Here is a 23,924-nt window from a genome sequence, read left to right on the forward strand (position 1 = left end):
GCTGGAGTGCAGTGGTGTGATCTTGGCTCACTGCAAGCTCCACCTCCTGGGTTCACACCTTTCTCCTGCCTGAGCCTCCTGAGTAGCTGGGACTACAGGTGCCTGCCACCATGTCCGGCTACTTTTTTGTATTTTTAGTAAAGATGGGTTTTCACTGTGTTAGCCAGGATGGTCTCGATCTCCTGATCTCGTGATCTGCCCACCTTGGCCTCCCAAAGTGCTGGGATTACAGGTGTTAGCTACCACGCCCGGCCGACATTTATCACTTTCTACCTTGAATTATTTTTTGCATTTGTGTTTATATCTTTGAATTCTATTTCATCTTTTTCCTATTCTCCACTGCACTTAGCACAAGGCCTGGCCAACCTTCATGTTGTTGAATAGGGTGTGTGTGTGTGTGTGTTTGTGTGCGTGTGTGTGTTTAGACCATGGATTATGAAATCAATTCAAACCATTACCTTTGGGAATGCCATAATTATCACAGTCAGAATAATCTGCATAGATAACAGGAAATTAATCCTAATAATACTTGGTCTAAGCAACCAAACAAATTTTTCCTCATATGCTCAGCGATAGTTTACTAAGTCATATAATCTATCCTAGCAGTTGAAGGGGGAGAAAAAGAAAAAAAGAGCAAAAATTACATGACTATCACATTTCCCCAGAGTAAGTACCTTAGGCATTCATCTGCTGATTTATCTTCTACCACGCACATAGTTAAAACTAACTGTGTTATTATTATTACTTATTAAAGGAAAACATAGGATTTCCCCCTTATACATTTCTTTGGGTTGACCCCAAATTTGTTTTGAGTTCTTTGCTCTAATATGCACTCTAATTTTCCTCTAAACTTCTGGGTCATAATTTACCCAGATCATTAGCAATTTTCTTTCTGTATTATATGATTTCTGTCTGCCTCTGGGTGGCTTTATTTTAATTAGAAAAAAATAGAATGGAAAAGTTTCAATTGTAAACACACAGAGGTTCTGTTGGCAAGTAGGAGTTTGGCAGAAGAAAGACCCATGGTGAGCTTAGCTGCAGTTTATTGGCTTAAAAACAAGAACAATTTTGAAGGAAATTAGGATAGTTTTTTAAAGTGACAATTTTCTCCATCAGGTAGATTACACTATTTCCTGTTATTTTATGATACTGATATTCTACTTATACATTTTCTCCAGAGCCCATAAAATTTTCCATCTGGGGTACAGTTTTCTAATCCCTTTGTAAGCCTTTGGATTCAGTTTCTCCTTTCCTTTTTTTCCTCTCTTACTTACTTTCTTTTTTTCCTTTTTCTTTTTTTTTTTTTTTAAAGTGTCAGTCTCCAGGAACCTTTATCAGATACCAGGGAACATAAGTTTACATCTTAGCTAAAGAGCTTATCCACTCACAGAAAGCTTCCCATATAGCCCTGGAGGACAGAGCGTGGAAGTAAAAATCAGACTTAACTACTAAAATTACTTCTGCCTGAAATTTTAGCTTATACCTTGAACAGCTTACAACTAAAATCCTTGAAAATGAAGTCTTAGCGCTTCTAGCCAATAGATGTTTTCCACACAAGAGATGAAAGAGCAGGTACAGCCTGGGTTTCTTTCAACAGGAAGGAACAGCAATTGGTTGTGGTCTGTAGGAAAAGAAAAAAAGTAAATGTCCTTTAAAAGCTTAATAGTACCAAGAAGATCTTTTTCTCCCTTTCTCTCCCAGTGGAACCATAAAGTCCTCCGAGGCAAAGACCAGGCCGACAAAAAGAAAAAGAGATAACAGAAAAACTGAAGTATCATGTGGATAGACTTACAGACTGATCACAACTCACGTGATGACATTTTATTACTGATGGAACAAAACGGGAAACAGTTATTTCTTAATGGACATTATTTCCTGTTTCTGGAATACAGTGGTTTGTTTCTTTCATTCATACCACATAGCAGGTCAGTTGGCTTCCCAGGGCTCACCTGTGTTTATTGGCCATGCAATGGTTTGACTTTTCTCCCACTGGACATATCCTTGCTCTGTCTCCTTCCTGTACCAATAGTTTTTGTCCTCACTTTTAGAATTTTGACAGCATTCTGAGAAAGTTTGTTTAGAGAAAATATGGGAAGGATAATAAACGAATTTTTAAGTAGGAAAGCTGGGAGTGAATATTGGGTTCTAAAAGGTGAAGAGCTTCTTCTGCTCAAATGAAGGGGAGGATAATCAGGCTGCTGGCTGTGGGATCACATCAGTGACCAGCAGTGAGTTTAGCACTCAGGCAGAGCGCATATGGAAAGGGCTTGAGAATATCCCCATGAGTGTGCAATGAGACAGAAAAATGTAAGCTATGCCCAAGAGCCTCTTGTGGGCAGGATGTCGTGGCATTTAAGCATTGATAACATTGCTTTCTTCCTTCTCAATGTTCTGGAGTATCATTTCAGTGTTAGGACTCAGACTATCTGCTTCAATATACAGGCAAAACTAATATGAAGATTTACCCAATTATCTAGATAATTCACACCAAAAAGAAAACTACCAGGGAAGCAAAAGCTTCACAATATCTCCATTCAAAAGGCATCCCTGACTGCTCATCTACCAAAATCAAATTCAAAATACTACCTGACATAGTAAATCTTTGGTTCATATTTGCCCAGTGAATAAATGAATGGGATGAATGAGTAAACTGAGTAAATCACTGACTCTATTTTATTCTCCACTTTACTTAAACCAGTAGCACCTCAGCATATGAACTGAGATACTTTATACTGAACATTTCACATTTCTTCCCTAAATATTTTACACAAGAAACCAAAAGTTGTCAGCTGTTTGAAGAATCCAGGTTACTTTTACAAAAGCAAAACCACTTCTTAAAATTATGGCGTTAGCCAAAAAACTGCCCAGTCTTATGGCTGCAAAAGTGTCAAAATGTAGGCTTCTTCCTGGGGACTAAAATTGTCTCTTGGAGAAAAATATCAGGTGAGAATTATCTGGAGAACAACTTACTAAAAGGGAGTCATTAACATCATGTTAAAGATATTGTTTAAGGGAGTAGCATATTGATCTATAACAGTTACAATAAATGACTTATTCATTAATTTAAATATCATTTTATCATTGCTCTAAATGGTTATATTTGGAGTCTGACTTTTCTCATTTATTTCTGTACCCCATTTAGAAGTTAAATATTCTTCTGACTTTGTATAGCAAGAACAACACATGTAAGTAAAATCAGGAAATACAAAAGGAACACAAAAGAAAATTGCATTTTGTGCAGTTCCTACTAAGATAGCTAGTCACATTTGTTTTCCCCAGTGCTGTCAGAAATCCTTACCCACACCATCCACACATCTCCCTTATTACTCTAATTTGTCAAAATGATGGGTAAGTAAGAAAATAAACCCTTTTTCTCTATCTGTATTCAAATTATTAGAGCAACATGTTTGTAGTTATTGAAGCCGAGATGAGATAAATCCACCAACCAAGGGAAGGATGAGGTAAATGTCCAATAAGAAGAGAGAGAATAGTTTCTGTTTTCAAAATGTCCTATTAATTTTCTAACTAATTGAGTAATCTGATGTATTTACCCAGCCAAATAGTTTTTAGTGGATGAGTTAATAATACTTTTAGACAGCTTTAGAGAAGAAAAAAATCAAAAAGCTGGATTTTCTTTTTTTTTTTTTTTTTTCATTTTTCAATTGTGGTAAAATACACACAGGTTACCACCATAACCTTCTTTAAGTGTACAGTTTGGTGGTGTTAAATATATACATTATATTGTGCAAAAAATAAAAACTCGGCTGAGTGAGGTGGCTCACACCTGTAATCCCAGCACTTCGGGAGGCCGAGGAGGGTGGATCATGAGATCAGGGGATCGAGACCATCCTGGCCAACATGGTGAAACCCCATCTCTACTAAAAATAAAAAAAATAAAAAAATAAAATAGCCAGGCATGGTGGCACCTGTAGTCCCAGCTACTCAGGAGGCTGAGGCAGGAGAATTGCTCCTGGAGCAATCGCTCCTCCCCAGGAGGCGGAGTTTGCAGTGAGCCAAAATCGCACCATTGCACTCCAGCCTGGCAACAGAACGAGACTCTGTCTTAAAAAATAAATAAATAAATAAAACAATTTTAAAAAGAAACTCACATCATTAAACAACTCTCCATTTCTCCCCTCCCCCTAGCCCCTGGCAACCACCATGTTATTTCTGTCTTTATGAATTTAACTATTCTAGGTACCTTTAACTATTCTAGGTACCTATCTAGAATATACCTTATCTTACATATATAAGTGAAATCATGTGATATTTGTCCTTTTGTATTTGGCTTATTTCATGTATAATGTCTTCAAGGTTTATCCATGTCATGGCATGTATCAGAATCCCCTTTCTTTTGATGGCTGAAAGTTATTCATTCTGTCTATCTATCTATGTATCTATCTGTCTATCTGCATATGCGAAACTGTCCCATTGATGGACATTTGCAAAGTTGTTTGTTTTTATTGACAGATGTTTGTGGATCTGTTCATTAAACTGTTGCCACCATGTAGCCATAGTGTACCTTCCCCCTAAAATGAATTATATTTTTACATTAAAAAAATGGGAAATAATTGCTCACATTGCATTTCCCATAAAATAACCTTGTATGACCCAATCAATTTGCAAATATTTTGACTTTTCACAATTCAGGTGTCTGAATCATTAGATTCTGTCACTCATTTGATGTAAATAAAAAGTTATTCGACTCCTAAGGATTTATTTGCAAGCCAAACTCAACGTCCATGCTTTTGGAAATTCAAACTATAATACTATGGAGCTAGCTTTTGGATATTAAACTTTAAGGAAGCCATGCTTCTTAAAAGGCATATTAACTTAGCCCTGGTCCACAGCTGCATTGCTCAAAGTACTTGTATACTAAAATTTGCTTAAGTAAAGGAGCCAATTTCTTTCTTTTCTATATGTGATCTGTTACACTAGCTATATTCTGAGTGTAACGAGGGGCTTGAAAATGAGATGATCACTAATTTGGATCTAGTATTTATTGATAAAATACAGGACACCCAATTCAATTTGAATTTAGATAACCAATGAAGAATGTTTTAGTATAAGTATGTCCCATGCAACATTTAAGACATACTTATGCTAAAAAAATTCTTCATTATTTATCTGAAACTCAAATTTAACTGGACATTCTCTATTTTTATTTGCTAAATGGGACAGTCCTATGTGATTCCTGATCTGTAGGAACTTGAGCCAAGAGACAGATGGAAAAGACAATTGAATGAAAGTGTGCCAACACTAGGGGGCGCTGCAAGAAACAGAGTGAGACAATTCTGGGAATTAAAGAAAGTAAGGAAATTAAAGAACAGTAAGGTTCTCCTGGCTCCACTGTGAAGAGCACTTGAGGAACACATAGGAGAGGAGTGACATCGGCATGTGTAACCATCAGAGCCACATAAACCAGCCCCAGCAGGGACAGGGCGCAACCAGGCAGGCCAGGTCACTAGCAATCAGAAAGCCTCCAAGTCCAGCAGCCAGGGCAACAGAAGCAACAGCTATCGCTACTGAGCAGCTGATCAGACGCTGGCCTCCACAACCACCAACAAAGAATTTTACTGGCTTCCAAGAAGGACAACTGAACCTCCCAGGGATCCTGCCAACGAGGGTTGAGTGGATATCTGGGAACTGAGTTTCTAATAATTCTGGTGGAGTGGTGGGGGTACAATTCAAAGCTTCTTTTTAATCCCACTGGTGTGGCCTCCTTCTTGCTCCCACACAAGACACACGCACACTCCCAGAGTGATGTTCTCAAACGCCAAAGCTAACCAGACTTCTCAACAGCGGAAAATATATCATTTGAACCCCCACAACTTCCCAAAGTAGCCTTCTCCATGTTCTGCATTACTCTTCCCAACTTGCCTTCCAATGTAGACATCTCCACCAACACAGATACCTCACTGAGCCCCCCGTCTTCCAGATATAAAGGAAAACACTTCAAAGTTAAAGAGACATTTGTGATTCCAAAGATAAAAAAAATAATAATAATAAACAAAAAAAAAGGTCTGTGCCAAAAATAACAGCAACAAAAGATGTGTTAAGATAAGTCTTACTGACCGGACGCAGTGGCTCACTCCTGTAATCCCAGCACTTTGGGAGGCCAAGGCGAGTGGATCACCTGAAGTCAGGAGTTTGAGACTAGCCTGACCAACGTGGAGAGACCCGTCTCTACTGAAAATACAAAAATTAGCCGGGCATGGTATCCCATGTCTGAAGTCCCAGCTACTCCAGAGGCTGACTCAGGAGAATCACTTGAATCGAGGAGGCAGAGGTTGCAGTGAGCCAAGATCACGCCACTGCACTCCACCCTGGGCAACAGAGCGAGACTCCATTTAAAAAAATAAAAAGCAAGAAAAGTGAGTATTACCAAATGCCAAAGTATCAGTTCTAAACAAAATGTTCTTTTAGTCAGACACTTCCCTTTCTGGATCCTTAAGAGAAATACAGGAATTGTAAATAACAGAGTTGAAAGTGAATAATCTCTTCGCATCTTCCCTTTGGCTTCAAACTTCACTCGCTTTCTCTGTTCAAGAAACTTGGCAGCTTGGAAACCAGGTACTGAAAGTATGAGAAGCTATAGTGTTATAAGTGTTCACACATACTATAAGTGTGTACACACACTATAGCTATCCGCCAGCTACACATACCTTTCCTTAGAAAATGGCAAATCCATTTGAAGTCAGAGCAAAACATTGAGATAGGCTTAACGCTTATCTGTCCTGAGTCTCTCTTATCAGAGGAAAAAAAATATGAAAATAATGAATCCTAGATTTACACAGTGACCTGAGCCACAAGCTGGGTGCAAAAACCCAGGCTTTGGGTTTAACCAACAGAGAAGAAATACTGGCTGGCTCTTCTGAAGACAATTACTCACAATGCATTGCTAAAATTCATTCTTGAGAACAAAACCAGAAAGAAGGGATGAATTGAGACTTAGAAAAAAAACTTAAGCTTGATTCAGCTATCAACTGAGAGGGCCTAGAATTGATGGCGACAGAGCAGTCAGCAATTGTCTAGGGAGTACTTAAAACACCTCTATGTGTGATCATTGCCTCTATGATATGATTTCAGGGTTCTGGGAAATGTTTCTAATGTTGTTTGGCCATATATACCAGGCATTGCCAATATTAAGTAATAGAGACATCTTTAAAAAATGTATAAGGAAATAGAAAACAAATACACAAATACACCATATTATTGCAATTTATGTTTTCCCAAAAAATTCCTGTCACGTTGCAACTTTGGTCAAAAAGATCATCAGAGCATAACTCTGTGCAGAACTGCTCCTGCTCCTGGAAGAGTGAACCACAGTTTACAGCCAACACCCCAGTCAGAATATCTTGCCTTTGTCCAACGCTTTGTAGATTACAAAACTGTTCTGTGAACAGTTTCTCCTTTGATTCTCAGAATTTGTATCTGTAGTGGACATTATTATTACTATTTTGTGTTTAAAGAAACCAAAGATCTTACCTACTTCTTCCGGCTTATTTCCCACCACATTTCTCTTATCTCTGCCCCCCAACCTCTCCAGGCTCTCTCCGGCCTTCGTCACACATCGTATTTTCAGCAAACTGAAATTCTCTGAATTCAAGTTCCCTGCTTGCAGCTCTGTTGTCTCCCTGTCTAAAACGCAGTTCCTTTCTTGCAAAACACTTGTTCCTCGAATATTTATTTAACCTCTTCAGACTTAGCTTAAACCATGGAAAGTTCTCTCTGACCCTTTAAGACAGATGTATCTCCTCTGCACTGCCATAGGCTCCTTCCTGTAGGTCCCCGAAAATAGCACTTATGGCACTTGTTTTTAATGACCTGCTTAAGGGTCTGCCTTCCCCACTCAGCTTAGAGTCTATGAAGGCAGAAATCATCTCCAGTGCTGAAAAGATGTAGGTACCTAATAAATATTTGTTGAAAGAATGAATAAAGTGACTTCCCCAGGCTCACAGAAGGGTGAGTGCCAGACCTGGGATGAAAATTCTTATCTGATTCCAGTAAAGGGCCAGTTGTTTATGTGGTTGACTGATGTATGTGTTTTCAAGATGAAAGAGAGTATAACCATGTCAAAGAATGTTCAGAATAACTAGGACCAGGTGAAGAACTCTCAGTAAATATTAATCAACAAAATGTTAAAATTCACTAGACAAATCTGGGATGTATCACCAAATTATTCACAATATACCAAAGTCACACTCTTGACCTTCTTCTAGTGGAAACCACAGCTCCAAGAGGAAAAACACATTATGTAATCTAAATGTTGGCCACAATGTGCCTCAAAAAGCATCAAACTGGAGCTTGACCATCTTGTCCCTCAATTAAACAACTTTGTGTTAAATGCAAAGATGGTGCTGCTGGCTCACACAAAGTTCTTTGCAACTTGAACACATGAGCTTATCCCTGAACAAGGTGAAAGTTGCTTCTGATATTGTCTCAGCATCAAAAACTTGGCCAAATTAGTCAACATTCTTCACCAGCATCAACGTCATCTTTAACTTATGTATTTGTCTGCAGCTGTTATATCATCTTTCTATGTCTTTCTCCTTTGCTGTTCCTTTGTTCACCTAAGTTAGCATTCAGGCCCTCCTTCTCCACCAAATGTTCTGACTGGTTTCTTTTTTCCCCCTTGGAACAGAAGCATATGGCTTGCATCTGAAATCTATCCCTCTCATTTATTTTTTGGCCAATCCGGTTAAACAATTGGCTTCACTGCTTTTCTCCACCAAAATGACTGAGTGTTTCACTTGCTTACCCAAAGGGTAGAGTTATCTGACTTTAAGCAGAGGAGCCAACATTAATTTTGCAATTTGGAAGCTAAAGGACTGTCTCTGATCACAAAGTTTATAGGCGTTAAAATCAATTCAGCTCAACCAGAAACCATTTCAAATCTTTTCTGCGAATTCAAAACAAAAACTTCTAAAAAGGCAGTTTCATTACTTTTAGGGAGACATTTAAACTCTACCTCTTCCTATTTCCTTGGAAGGGAAAAAAAATTCCATTTCATTCCAAAGAAGAAAAAAATGGGAAAGGTGTTTTGTCCTTTCTATCCATTCTTTACTTCCTAAGAGCAAAAGAGTAAATTATCAGATTGGCAAGAATGGAAGAAGGAACTGAACACTGGCAAGAATGGAGGAAATGGGAGTGTAACCAGCCCCTTCCAACAGATTCCAACATGTCCCAATTTCACTCCTTCCCAGGGCAAGCAAACTGGGGCAGGGGGAAAACCTGCAGTATTCTTTACTGTGCTGTCTGCAGCTGGGTGAGCACATTGGTTCAACTCATGGGGAGGCAATTAGGAAACCTAATTATAGCCTCTCTTCCAAGCCATATCTTCCAATCTGCTATTTCCAGTACAAAAAAAAAAAAAAACAAAAACTGATATTCATTTATCTTATCCCACTGTCTATCTGGTTTAGAATTTAGAGGGAGACAGGAGAATGATTCATTACCAAATTTCAACATGTGTCTAATTTTCTGTTCCTTGGCTGATTACGTTGCCTACATCTCACGGCCACTAGAGAAATGCAGGCGTTTATAATCTTACATACCATAGTCTGAATCCTGCTGCTTACAGGATTTGTGAGCATGGGCTAAACAAATTAACTTCTTTCTGCCTCAATTCTGTCACTTCAAAACAGGCCCAAAAATAGCTATCACATTCTGTTTCTACAAGAATATAGTGAGTGAATTATATACAGTTTCTATCTAGCTTGGTACCTGATACAGATAGGTCTTGGTAGCTCTGTCACTTACATACTATAAGATGCTTTCCCAAAGTACCCATAATGATCAAACTAAGCAGAGAATAGAGGATGTTATCGGCATATAGTGTGGAACATTTTTTTTTTTTTTTTTTCTGAAGAGAGGGTGTGTTATCTAAAAGAAACATCCCAGGTGGTTCAGATTTACTAAATACAGTTCAGCTCCCTCTGTCTCTCCTTCTGGGGATCTCTTGCCATAGTGCTGCTGAGAAAAGAGTGTATAAGAAGCTGCTTTTTATTGTAAAGCTAAAAGAAATGGCATAGCACCTGGTCACCCATTCTAGTGGTAACGAAACTAAAAACTATGGTCTTCCTCTAAAGCCTGCAACAGGATCTTTTGAGAACTTCATGAGGAAAGCCTCTGAGATTTTCAGCTCACTTGAGCAATCCAAAGAGTTAGATAACTGAGATAAAGAACTCTGGTAGACTAAGTGGAGGCCATTGCATTTGAACAAATACCTTTGAAAGGTAGGAATATTCTTTGAATTTTTTCCCCTCCTAGAAACCGAAACTAGGGATATTTAGGATCTCTTTATCCTGCCCTCTTGTGCAATTTCCTTTTCACTCTCAACTTCGTTTTGCTGCGCTTGTCATCACTTCATATTCTATGGACTGTATAAGCTCTCCTTTGTTCCTGCTGTTTTAAGCTTCCTCCTTATCGCGGGACTGATGGTCTTAGCATCAGGTTTGAAACCCCTAGACATGCTGGAGCCACACTGCAGAATCACAGCAGAGCTGAAGGGGTCCCTTTTCTTTCCTGAGGTGTTCTCAGTTTCTGAGGTTCAAATCATGAAAACAAAAGAGTTATTTCCTTTAACAGAGGCTCTAAGAGCATTTTTATTCTAACAAAATGCTACGTTTTAGTAAAAGAGGCTGGTTGGAGATTGCCCCGTAGTAGTTTCCTATGAGAAAAACTGGCTTCAAATGGAAGTTGTGTGTAGCATGTATGTATTTTGATTTTTCTGATGCTATGTGTCCATATTAGAATGACGGAACATAGTTAGCTTCAGTTTGAACACAGGGTCAATCTTATCTACACGTGGCAGCTATCTAAGGCACTTTAGTCTTTCTTACCTGCTTGCTGGTATCTGAGGTTCCCTCAGTAGAAGAAACAGCCTTTCAATTCTCAGTTAGCAATAAGGATTAACATTGAAAATGCAAAAACAATGGTTCTCTACCTGGTCTATTTCCACCTCAGTACACCTGAAGGATATGACACACTTAGTAGGAGCTTATGGTAACAGTCAATCTCACCATGTTGAGGTTAGGAGAGCAAAGAGCTTTCAGAGAGTAAGATTTGATAGAGAAGAGAGACACTGGGAGAAAGGAGCCATAGAATGGAGAGGTCAGGAGCATTAAGACAAATCTGGAAGACTCCCAATTCCTGTCCAAGGCTTACCCTGTCAACAGTAAAAAGCAAAAAACACTTACATGAGCCATAGTTTCTGTATCATGGAGACTCTCATCTAGTACTTATATACCAATTGTTCAAATCACTAGCCTCCCTATATCTGCTTTTAAGTGGGTCTGCCAAAATCCACAGTCTGCAGCAACCCCTGCCTTCTCAGATGCATAACTCATCCAGCTGTCTCTGCAGAGCAGACAGGGATCCCATGACAAAGTTATAAATACAGGAACTTAGTCACCGTTTATTAGGAAGTATTGGGTGTTCCATACAAAAGGAGGGATCTTATACACTTTTAATTCTTATACCTTCTTCTTGAAGTATTAACATACTGCTTTTTGGTTTTTTTGAGATGGAGTCTTGCTCTGTTGCCCAGGCTGGAATACAGTGGTGTGATCTCGGCTCACTGCAACCTCCACCTCCCGGGTTCAAGCAATTCTCCTGCCTCAGCCTCCTGGGTACGCTGGGATTACAGGTGCACGCCACCACACCCAACTACTTTTTGTATTTTTAGTACAGATGGGATTTCACCAGGTTGGCCAGACTGCTCTCAAACTCCTGACCTCATGATCCACCTGCCTTGGCCTCCCAAAGTGCTGGGATTACAGGCATGAGCCACCGCACCTGGCCAATATACTGCTTTTAAGAAGAGAAAAATGAGTCTTAGAGTGTTTAAATAACATGATCGCACGGCTGCTGACTCCAGAAGTCTTTAGTCTTTCTATAACATCCTCCTCTCCTCTGCCTTTATATCCTACAAAAATGTTCAAGACCCACAGGTAACAGTCCAAGTACTAAGGAGATGGGCAATCCTAACCCTGTTGACTGGGTTGGTACTTTTCAATGGTCACATATTTGAAAGTATCCCTAGAGCTTTGAGCATAATGTTTCTGTCCTAACATTGTAATCAAGTATGTTAAACATGACTCAGAGACGAACTAATAAAAGTGCTCATGAAACAGGCAAAGCAGCTTGTTCACTCCCATGGACATATGAAAGGAAGGTTGGACCACCACTCTCTAGACATAAATGATGGTCAGGCTGTCAGACCCTTGCAACTCCACAAGATCCTGCTCTGTCTGCCAATCTCCCAAAAGACAAGCCAAATTCCTGGTACAGTTGTGGGCAGTGAATCTTTTTTTTTTTTTTTTTTTTTTTTTTTTTTTGAGACGGAGTCTCGCTCTGTCGCCCAGGCTGGAGTGCAGTGGCTGGATCTCAGCTCACTGCAAGCTCCGCCTCCCGGGTTTACGCCATTCTCCTGCCTCAGCCTCCCCAGCAGCTGGGACTACAGGCACCCGCCACCTCGCCCGGCTAGTTTTTTGTATTTTTTTAGTAGAGACGGGGTTTCACTGTGTTAGCCAGGATGGTCTTGATCTCCTGACCTCGTGATCCGCCCGTCTCGGCCGGGCAGTGATTCTTAAAGTGTGATCCCTGGAGCAGCAGCAGCAGAACTTAAGAACCTAAGAACCTAAGCAGCAGAAGAACCTAAGAACTTGTTAGAATGCAAATCTGGCCGGGCACGGTGGCTCACGCCTGTAATCCCAGCACTTTGGGAGGCCGAAGCGGGCAGATCACGAGGTCAGGAGATCAATCCATCCTGGCCAACATGGTGAAACCCCGTTTCTACTAAAATACAAAAAATTAGCCAGGTGTGGTGGAGCATACCTGTAGTCCCAGTTACTTGGGAGGCTGAGTCAGGGGAATCACTTTAACCCGGGAGGCAGATGTTGCAGTGAGCTGAGGATCACGCCACTGCACACCAGCCTGGCGACAGAGCAAGACTCTGTCTCAAAAAGAAAAAAGAGAAAAGAAAAGAAATGCAAATCCTCCCACCAATCCCAGGTCTACTGAATCAAAAGTTCTGAATCAAAAGTTTTCCAGGTGATTCTAAGCATATTAAAGCTTGAGGACTACTCAGCATCACCTCCTGTACCTTGATAATTTCAGCTCTCATTGATCCAGTCAATCAGTTAAGCCACAAAAATTGAGCCATCACCAGCTGTACCAGTCTTGCGTACATAAATCCTTATGTACAGTGCCTATAATCACAGCTACTGGAGAGGCTGAAGTGGGAGAATAGCTTGAACCCGGGAGGCAGAGGTTGCGGTAAGTCTCTCCCTGTACCATACTATCTCTAGAAGATAGAATCTTCTCTGTCCTCAAGAAGTTACATATAGACTTAACACAAGTGAAAAAAAAAAAAAAAAAAAGGTAGTACATAATACCATGCTGCACTGTGTATAGGCCAGACTCATACAAAGAACCATGTGCCTATTATATATGGTTAGCATAGATCAGTCAATTCCAATTTAGGTGTGCAGGGAAAATGCATAATTTCTTTCTTTCTTTTTCTTTTTTATTGAAACAGAGTCTCACTCTGTAGGCCAGTCTGGAGTGCAGTGGCACAATCTCAGCTCACTGCAACCTCTGTCTCAAGCAATTCTCCTGCCTCAGCCTCCTGAGTAGCTGGGATGACATGCGTGCCACCATGCCCAGCTAATTTTTGTATTTTTAGTAGAGACAGGGTTTCACCATGTTGGCCAGGTTGGTCCTGACCTCAGATAATCTGCCCACTTTGGCCTCCCAAAGTGCTGGGATTACAGGCTTGAGCCACCACGCCCTGCCAGAAAATGCATATTTTCAAACAATGCAAAAGATCTATGAATCACTAAACATCTATGACAGCCAATGGCTGTCCTGATGCTACTTCCTTGAAAATAGGGTGGCTCTTGGAGAAAGCATTAAAGACATGAAACTCAGAATTACAAATAGCTTCAGATTTTACACATAATTGCCTTTGACTGCCAACCAAAGGCTTGTGTGTTCAGTGAGGGTAGTATTTTTGATCATCATCAAGTCATACTCCTGTCTGCAGATAGAGATCTCCACATTAAAGAATTTCAGTCTCAGGGTTTAGACAGATGGCTATGCAGGCCAGTCACTATAGTAGATAAAAGAGTTATATCTTGGACTTGGCTCAGGCAGAAAAGATTTAAGTATTGTACCAACAGAAAACTGGATATTAATTAGCCATTTATTGAGTGCTTTATGTATACAGAACACTTACTGGTTATAAGAGGTAGTTAAAACAGCACTCACTTTTGAGAAGCTCAAAAATACCATTAAGATGTCAAAAACAACAAATAAACAATTAAAAAAGTAAAAAAGAAAGACATGTGAGTACAGAATAACTCTCTGAATTAAGTAGAGTTATCTAAGGAGTGACTAGAAACAAATTATGTTAGTTAAGGAGAATGCAACTAAAATATAAAAAATTAACAATAAGGAAAGGAAAATAGAAAGGATGATGATTGAAGACAGGAGGAACAAATGATATAAAGAATGTGGAGAAGCTAGGCACAGTGGCTCACATCTGTAATCCCAGTCCTTTGGGAGGCCTAGGTGGGTGGTTCACTTGACATTAGAAGTTCGAGGCCAGCCTGGCCAACATGGTGAAACCTCATCTCTACTAAAAAAATACAAAAATACAAAAACAAAAAAAAATTAGACCAGTGTGGTGGCAGGCGCCTATAAATCCCAGCTGCTGGAGATGCTGAGGTGGGAGAATCGCTTGAACCCGGGAGGCAGAGGTTGCAGTAAGCCAAGATCGTGCCAGTGTGCTCCAGCCTGAAAGCCAGAATGAGACTCTGTCTCAAAAAAAAAAAAAAAAAGAAGATGGAGAGTGTCAGTCTACTTGAAATCTACAGAAAACAGACCAATTTCTAAAGAGAAATGGGAAAGGACCTGGAAAGGTCAATGAGTTGGTAACCTTGAGTTCTGTTATCTTAATTGTGTTTATTTAAAGTAGACATTCAGAATTCAATACAGAATTCCGGATAGAATAATGCCTCGATAGAAAGTATGCTTGAAGACAACTTCCTGTTGTGTATCAACTAGATAGAGCTATAGGAGAAAAACAGCCTAACTCTGTAAAAGATTCTACACAAATGTTGAGAGTAAGAGGATCACCATCTTGCTTTGTGGTTGTGGAGTGGAAGCAAAGGAGAGAGGACTGAAGAAATGCACAGAGAACAGTGAGCAAAGCCGTGGAGAAGAGCAGCTAAAACCCAGGGCTTAGTTAGGTTGTCTTAACCCTAGCTGTACAAAAAAATCACAAAACAGTCCAGGCAGAGTGGCTCATGCCTGTAATCCCAGCACTTTGGGAGGCTGAGGCAGGTGGATCATGAGGTCAGGAGATTGAGACCATCCTGGCTAACACAGTGAAACCCCATCTCTACTAAAAATGCAAAAAAAAAAAAAAAAAACAACAACTAGCTGGGCATGGTGGCAGGCGCCTGTAGTCCCAGTTACTCTGGAGGCTGAGTCAGGGGAGTGTTGTGAACCCGAAAGGTGGAGCTTAGAGTGAGCCGAGATTGCGCCACTGCACTCTAGCCTGGGCAACAGAGCGAGACTCTGTCAAAAAAAATTAAAAAATAAAAAAAAAAATAACCAAATAACCAACCCAGACCAATTAAATTCTAGTCTTTCCAAGTTGACATGATATCGGTCCTTTAAAAAAACTCCTCACACACCTCACATTTCTACCATGCAGCCAGAGTTAAGAGGCACCAGCCTAGTGCCCAGGAACACTGCAGTGGCAAAGATTATTAGGAGTCAATGATTTTATTAAACTGACCCATTCAATGAGTTGGTGGCAAATTCTTTCAAGGTAGATTATCTGTAGGGGGAAGGAATATGGACGTTCAAGGCAAGAGATAGAAAGTGGCAAGGCAAGAGATAGAAAGTGGAAGTTATTAACTTATAGGGGAATTTTTTTTTTTTTTTTTTTGAGATGGAGTCTCGCTCTGTCACCCAGGCTGCAGTGCAGTGGTGCGATATCGGCTTACTGCAACCTCCACCTCTCGGGTTCAAGCAATTCTCTTGCCTCAGCCTCCCGAGTAACTGGGACTACGGGCATGTGCCACCAAGCCTGGCTAATTTTGATTCACAGGGGATCTTCAAAGCTGTGTTAGCAGGTACCTCTGAGAGACTGCAGAGAGAACAGAGTAACTAACACAGATTTGTGGACCACTGCTTCCATGGTTTATCAGGGTAATGAGTGGATTATGGGTAAATAAAATGGGAAATCAGCAAACAGGAATCAAAAAGCAGGGGCGAACCTTCAGTCATCAATCACATGCCATGAAATGATTCCTTGTCAATACTGAGCTCTGACTTTTTGCATTATTTTCTTCCTTCCCTCCCCTTCTAAATGGGCTTAGCTTTACCAGGTAGTCTCCTAGCTTTGTAGAATTTTTCCTATAAAATGCTTGCCAAAAGAAAGAGAAACACTTGCCTACATTTTCATGTCTGCCCTGAAACATGTGAGTGGCCCTCCCGGTGGTATTTTCCTCCATCTCTGCTCTATTTTAGTTGACTATTTCCTGCTGCCCCAAATTAGCCTGCCCCTAACTGTATAGATTACTTAGGTATGGCTTGCCTAGAGTAATAGATCCTAGTATTACAAACATTTGAATAATTCCTATCCACTAAAGTTATTTGATTTTAATTGAACTGAGCAGAATAAACTGACCTCTCCCAAACATTAATAAGTCAGATTGAATGAATCTTTCTGGGTTTTATTCTGCCTCTTAGCATCAAAGCAGAATTTTCCAATCTTGAAAATCTCAAAAAGAGACCCTCTGTTATAGCCCGGTTTTAATGTCTGCTTAACTTAACTCATTCTTAAATAAATAAGTGGTAAAAGGAACAGGACTACCATCATCCGCTTAGGTTAATCACTGGTAGTGGAAAAAAATTGCTGAGTCAGCCACAGTGATGACTGTGCTAGTTAAACTCTCACAGATCCTCACGGTTAATGACCAAGATTGGTGAAGCAGTTTCCAACATCACCTTTATTGTCTGTATGAAATCCTTCATATTTTGTAAGAGATGTAATTTCCCTCTGTGTTTGCATGGTATTGTCAACCACCAACAGTCAATGAGAGACAGACAGCATAAGATGGACAGAGGTGGGACAGAGACGATAGAGACAGAAGCTAGGGTCACTCTGTGGGGAAGAGAGAATGCAGCATGGGTTAGTTCCATAAGTGGTCAGTTCAATCGTAAATATTTTTACTTTATGATCACTCTTTCTTTCCAGTGTAATCTTGTAACTTCTGGGACTCATACAATTCATTTTCAAATGACAATGTACTTACGCTGTCCTATATATTGTAGTATTTGCATTTTTGAGTATATACTTCTTGTTCTCTAGTTAATTTCATCAAACATATATTTCTGATATGACCCCTGTTTAAAAAAAGAAATGTGAATCTTTTGAAACTCGGGCCTATTTAAGCTACTTCTTCCTTAAAATACTTCAGTGGTTTTCCACTGGTTTTTAGGAGAAACATCAAAATCCCTAATAGGGCCTACAAGCCAAGCAGTGCGTGACCACTGCCTGCCTTGGAACATACTCTACCTTGTCCTTTATATTCCAGAATTTGTAAAATGGCTCAGTAACAAGTTTAGTCACATTATTACAGGATGTTCTCTCTTGTTCTCCCAATTTTCGTGTAAAAATTCCTTATACAGTTATAATGCACCTTAAACGCAAGGCATTAGTTAAATTCTTATATGTTCCATATTTTTATATTAAGACTTTTTAAAAAGTTTCTCAAAAAGAACTTTTCAATTAAAAATCATTTTATCGCACAGTAGGTTAGTCCTAAGGCAGAGTGTTCATGTTGCTATTTAAAATGTCATCTTTTTCTTTGCCAATTTTGTTTTGTTTTGTCTCCCTCACCATCTTTTCACTTTTCATTATCTCTTGCAGCACTCAAACTTGTTGCTAAAATTTGGTGAAAATGTTTGACAAACTCTATCATGAATCACAAGTAGATCTTATTAAATTTGAATTCTGAAGTCTGATCTTGGGTGACCTCCTTTCTCTAAGCGTTCATTTTTCAATTATGCCGGACTTGGGTAGGGGAGAGGGTAAGAGGTAGTATTTGTTTCCTGTGATTACACAAGTAATTTATTCTTTGTAGAAAATGTGCAAAGACTAAAAATATATAAAGAAGCAGAAAAATAGACCATAATCTTAACACTCAGAGACAACCACTGATAATACCCTGGCGTGTTGACTGCTCCCACTCTGGTGCCAGTCACCAGCACCCCACACTAAAACCAACCCAATTGTCCCATAGATCAGCAGTCTCCCAACCTTTTTGGCACTAGGGACTGGTTTTGTGGAAGACAATTTTTCCACAAACTGTAGGGGGTGGGTGGAGGGAGTGCCGGCAGGCGATAGTTTCAGCATGAATCAAGCACATTACATTTATTGTGCACTTTATTATGCTGGGGAACTGTTGGCATAATTGCGTTTTTAAATGTGAGAAAGGTGAGATTTGGGAGGGACCAGAGGCAGAATGATATGGTCTGGCTCTGTGTCCTCACTGAAATCCCATCTCGAATTGTAATCCAAATTGTAATCCCCACGTGTTGGGGAGTGAACTCATGGGAAGTGATTAGATTATGGGATGGTTCCCTCATGCTCTTCTTATGACAGTGAGTGAGTTCTCACAAGAGCTCATGGTTTTATCAAGGACTTTTCCCCCTTTGTTCGGCACTTCTCTCTCGCCACCATGTGAAGAAGAACATGTTTGCTTCCCCTTCTGCCATGATTGTAAGTTTCCTGAGCCCCTGTGGGACTAGGAGTCGATTAAACTTTTTTCCTTTATAAATTACCCAGTTACAGGCAGTTCTTTATAGCAACATGAGAACAGACACAATTATGCCAACAGTTCCCCAAAGTCTTAACTGATTTCAGCATTAACCCAAAAGTCTAAGTCCACAGTCTCATTGAGACAAAGCAAGTCCCTTCTGCCTATAAGCCTATAAAATCAAAAGCAAGTTAGTTACTTCCTAGATACAATGAGGGTACAGGCATTGGGTAAATACATCCATTCCAAATGGGAGAAGTTGGCCAAAACAAAGAGGCTAAAGGTTCCACGCAAGTCCAAAATCCAACAGAGCGGTCAATAAACCTTAAAGTTCCAAAACGATCTACTTTGACTCCATGTCTCACATCCAGGTCATGCTGATGGAAGAGGTGGGTTCCCACAGCCTTGCACAGCTCTGGTCCTAAGGCTTTGCAGGGTACAGCCCCCTTCCTGGCTGCTTTCACGGGCTGGCATTGTCTGTGGTCTTTCCAGGCTCACGATGCAAGCTGCTGGTGGACCTACTGTTCTGGGGTCTGGAGGATGGGGGTCCTCTTCTCACAGCTCCACTAGGCAGTACCCCAGTGGGGACTCTGTGTGGGACCTGTGACCCCACATTTCCCTACCACACTGCCCTAGCAGAGGTTCTCCATGAGGGCTCCTCCCCTGCAGCAAAATTCTGACTGAACATCCCATATATACTCTGAAATTTAGGTGGAAGTTCCCAAACCTCAATTCTTGATTTCTGTGTACCTTCAGGCCCAACCCCTTGTGCAAACCACCCAGACTTGTGGCTTGCACCCTCTGAAGCAATAGCCTGAGATGCACCTTGGCCTCTTGTAGCCACAGCTGAAGCTAAAGCACCTGGGACACAGGGCACCATGTCCCAAGGCTGCATACAGCAGGGGTCCCTGGGTCCGACCCAGGAAGGCATTTTTTTCCTCCTAGGCCTCTGGACTGTGATGGAAGGAGCAGCCATCAAGGTTTCTGACATGCCCTGGATACATTTTCCTGTTGTCTTGGTGATTAACATTTGGCTCCTCCTCATTATTTATGCAAATTTCTGCAGTTGGCTTGAATTTCTCCCCATACAATGGGGTTTTCTTTTCTATTGCATCCCTAGGCTGCAGATTTTCCAAACTTTTTTTGCTCTACTTCCTCTTGAACACTTTGCTGCTTAGAAATTTATTCTGCCAGATACCCTAAATCATCTCTCTCAAGTTCAAAGTTCCACAGATCTCTAGGACAGGGGCAAAATGCCACAAGTCACTTTGCATAACAAGAGTGACATTTACTCCAGTTCCCAAGAAGTTCCTCATCTCCATCTGAGAACTCCTCAGCCTGGAATTCATTGTCCATATCACTATCAGCATTTTGGTCAAAACCACCATTCAACAAGTCTCTAGGAAGTTTCAAAGTTTCCCACATTTACCTGTCTTCTTCTGAGCCCATCAAACTGTTCCAGTCTCTGTCTGTTACCCAGTTCCATAGTCACTTCAACATTTTTGGGTATCTTTACAACAGTGCCCCACTCTCTGTGGTACCAGTTTACTGTATTAGTCCATTCCCACACTACTAGAAAGAACTTCCTAAGACTGGTTAATCTATAAATGAAAGAGGTTGAATTGACTCACAGTTCTGCAGGGAAACTTACAATCATGGTGGAAGGGGAAGCAAACACATCCTCCTTCACATGGTGGCAGGAGAGAGAAGTACTGAGAAAAGGGTAAAAAGTCCGTGATAAAACCATCAGCTCTCATGAGAGCTCACTCACTATCATGAGGACAGCATGAGGGGACCACCCCTATGACCTAATCACCTCCCACAAGATCCCTCCCCAACATGTGGGGATTACAATTCAAGATGAGACTTTAGTGGGGACACAGAGCCAAACCATATTATACACATATGTTTATTACAGCACTATTTACAATATCAAAGACATGAAATCAACCTAAAAACCCATTAATAATAGATTGGATAAAGAAAAATGTGGAACATATACACCATGAAATACTATGCAGCCATAAAAAAAAAAAAAAAAGAATGAGATCAGCCAGGCACAGTGGCTCACGCCTGTAATCCCAGCACTTTGGGAGGCCGAGACAGGCAGATCATGAGGTCAGGAGATCGAGACCATCCTGGCGAACATGGTGAAACCCCGTCTCTACTAAAAATATGAAAAATTAGCTGGGCGTGGTGGCAGGCGCCTGTAGTCCCAGCTACTCGGTAGGTTGAGGCAGGAGAATGGTGTGAACCTGCAAGGCAGAACTTGCAGACAGCAGAGATCACACTATTGCACTCCAGCCTGGGCGACAGAGCGAGACTCCGTCTCAAAGAAAAAAAAAAAAGAATGAGATCATGTCCTTTGCAGGGACATGGATGGACCTGGAGGTCATTATCCTTAGCAAACTAACAGGAACAGAAAACCAAATACTGAGGGTTCTCAGAAGGACGCAGAAGGGAACAACATACACTGGGGTTTTTTGGAGGTTAGAGGGTGGGAGGAGGGAGAGGATAAAAAAAAAACGACTAATGCATACTAGGCTTAATACCTAGGTGATGAACTAATCTGCACAACCAACCCCCATGACACAAGTTTACCTATGTAACAAACCTGCAATGGTACCTCCAAACTTAAAAAATTAAAAAAAAAAAAAAAAGAAATTGACCTTTCTGGGCTTAAAGCTTTAAACATATTTGTTTTGTCTGAGTTCCTTCCTCAGGAAAGGGCCTTCAGGTTTCTCTAAAGTATGAAAAAACTGAAGCTCACCAGATCACCACATGAAAACAATGAGATGCTGGACTCCTCATTCATCATGATTGCTTCTTGCCCTTCCATAGTTCCTGTTTTCTTGTACATTGTTACATTTCTTCCCAGCTAGAAGCCCTAGTTTTAGTCCATCATGGAGACGGATTTGAGATGAGTTCTCATTTCCTCTGCTGCAGCACCCAATTAAAGCCTTGTTCCTTGGCAATAATCGACATCTCAGTGATTGGCTGTGTGGCAAGGCCAGCAGCAGGACCTAAACCAAATCCCTAATGTTTCAAATACAACACCTGGACTATTGCACCAGGCCTCTGAGCTACCCTGTCTCATTGTGTCATCCACGGAATCTTTCACATGCTGTTTCTCAAACAAGCCATGCAGATCCTGTCTCTTTCGCCTGCTACTACAGAAGCTTCTTTCTCCAGAGAGACACATGTTTTACTCCCTTATCTCCAGGTTTCTGTCCTAATGTGTCCGAAATTTGTGGGTTCTTGGTACCACTAACTTCAAGAATGAAGTCGCGGACCCTCGCGGTGAGTGTTACAGTTCTTAAAGATGGTGTGTCTGCAGTTTGTTCCTTCAGATGTTCAGATGTGTCCAGAGTTTATTCCTTCTGGTGGGTTCGTGGTCTCACTGGCTTCAGGAATGAAGCTGCAGACCTTCGCAGTGAGTGTTACAGCTCTTAAAGGCAGTGCGTCTGGAGTTGTTCGTCCCTCCCGGTGGGTTCGTGGTCTCACTGGCTTCATGAGTGAAGCTGCAGACCTTCACGGTATTACAGCTCATAAAGGCAGTGCGGAACCAAAGAGTGAGCAGCAGCAAGATTTATTGCGAAGAGCGAAAGAACAAAGCAAGCTTCCACAGAGTGGGTTGCCACTCCTGCTGAGGCAGCCTGCTTTTACTCCCTTATCTGACCCCACCCACATCTTGCTGTTTGGTCCATTTTACAGAGAGCTGATTGGTCCATTTTGACAGAGTGCTGATTGGTGCATTTACAATCCTCTAGCTAGATATAAAAGTTCTCCCCACCCAACCCAGCTGGCTTCAGCTAGTGGATTTCATGCAGGGGCTGCCAGCGGAGGTGCCCGCCAGTCCCACGTGGCATGCCCACACTCCTCAGCCTTTGGGCAGTTGATGGGACTGGGTACTATGGAGCAGGGGGCAGCACCCATAGGGGACACTCGGGCTGCGTGGGAGCCCACAGGGTGGGGAGCTTGGGCATGGTGGACTGCAAGTCCTGAGCCTTGCCCTGCCTGGAGGCAACTGAGACCTGGCAAGAATTCAAGTGTGGAGCAGGCAGACCAGCAGTGCTGGTGGACCCAGTGCACCCTCTGCAGCTTCTGGCCCGAGTGCTAAGCCCCTCACTTCCTGGTGCATGGCATCAGCCTGCTGCTCCTAATGTTGGGCCCCCCAAGTCCATGCTCACCTGGAACTGGCGCTGGCCTGCGAGAACCATGCGCTGCACAGGTTCCCGACCGCACCTCTCATTCCACACAGCCCCTGCAAGCAGAGGGAGCTGGCTCCAGCCTCGGCCAGCCCAGAGAGGGGCTCCCACAGTGCAGTGGTGGGCTGAAGGGTTCCTTGAGAGCCTGGAGTGGAACCCCAGGTCGAAGAGGTGCCCAGAGCCAGCGAGGGCTGCTAGCATGTTGTCACCTCTCACTGATGTTCCCTTATCAGACCTTTTCTAACTAGCCTATCTGAAATAGCACCCTCCCTATAAGCACTTAGCACTATCTGATTGCATATGTGTGTTTATGTACATGCCTATTTACTTATTTGCTAATTGCCTGGCTCCTCTCACCATAATGGAAGGTTTATGAGAGCAGGGACTTAGTTTTTGTTCACTGCTATATTCACAGCTTTTAACATAGTGCCAGACAAGTCACAATTGAGAGGTGACAATGTGCTAGCAGCCCTCACTTTCAGTGCCTCCTCGGCCTCGGTGTCTACTCTGGCGGGGCTTGAGGAGCCCTTCAGCCCACCATGGCACTGTGGGAGCCCCTCTCTGGGCTGGCTGAGGCCTGAGCCTCCTCCCTCTGGTGCCGGGAGGTGTGGAGGGAGAGGCAAGGGCGGAAACCGGGGCTGTGCTTGTGGGCCAATGTGAGTTCCAGCAGGTGCCAGTGCGGGCTCAGCAGCCCCGCACTCGTAGCGGCCTGCCTGCCGGGGCTGCCAACCCAAGGCAGTAAGGGGCTTAGCACCCGGGCCTGCAGCTGCGGAGGTTGTGCTGGGTCCCCCAGCAGTGCCAGCCCACCAAGGTGCTGCAGTCAAATTCTCGCCGGGCCTTAGCTGCCTCCCTGTGGGGCAGGGCTCGGGACCTG

At 41.9% G+C, this 23,924-nt stretch overlaps 1 long non-coding RNA gene across 1 annotated transcript; it reads right to left on the reverse strand.

Annotated features, from left to right (window-relative positions):
• Positions 1-1,026: 1,026 nt before the first annotated feature.
• On the reverse strand, positions 1,027-17,428 carry LOC119619758 (uncharacterized). The gene is made up of 3 exons (XR_005236235.2): positions 17,337-17,428; positions 3,927-4,039; positions 1,027-1,621 (listed from the first exon to the last, which is right to left on the reverse strand). It is a non-coding gene; the product is annotated as an uncharacterized lncRNA (long non-coding RNA).
• Between the last annotated feature and the right edge of the window lie 6,496 nt (positions 17,429-23,924).

Source organism: Chlorocebus sabaeus, chromosome 25, assembly GCF_047675955.1.
Source record: "Chlorocebus sabaeus isolate Y175 chromosome 25, mChlSab1.0.hap1, whole genome shotgun sequence".
NCBI classification, from domain to species: Eukaryota; Metazoa; Chordata; class Mammalia; order Primates; family Cercopithecidae; genus Chlorocebus; species Chlorocebus sabaeus.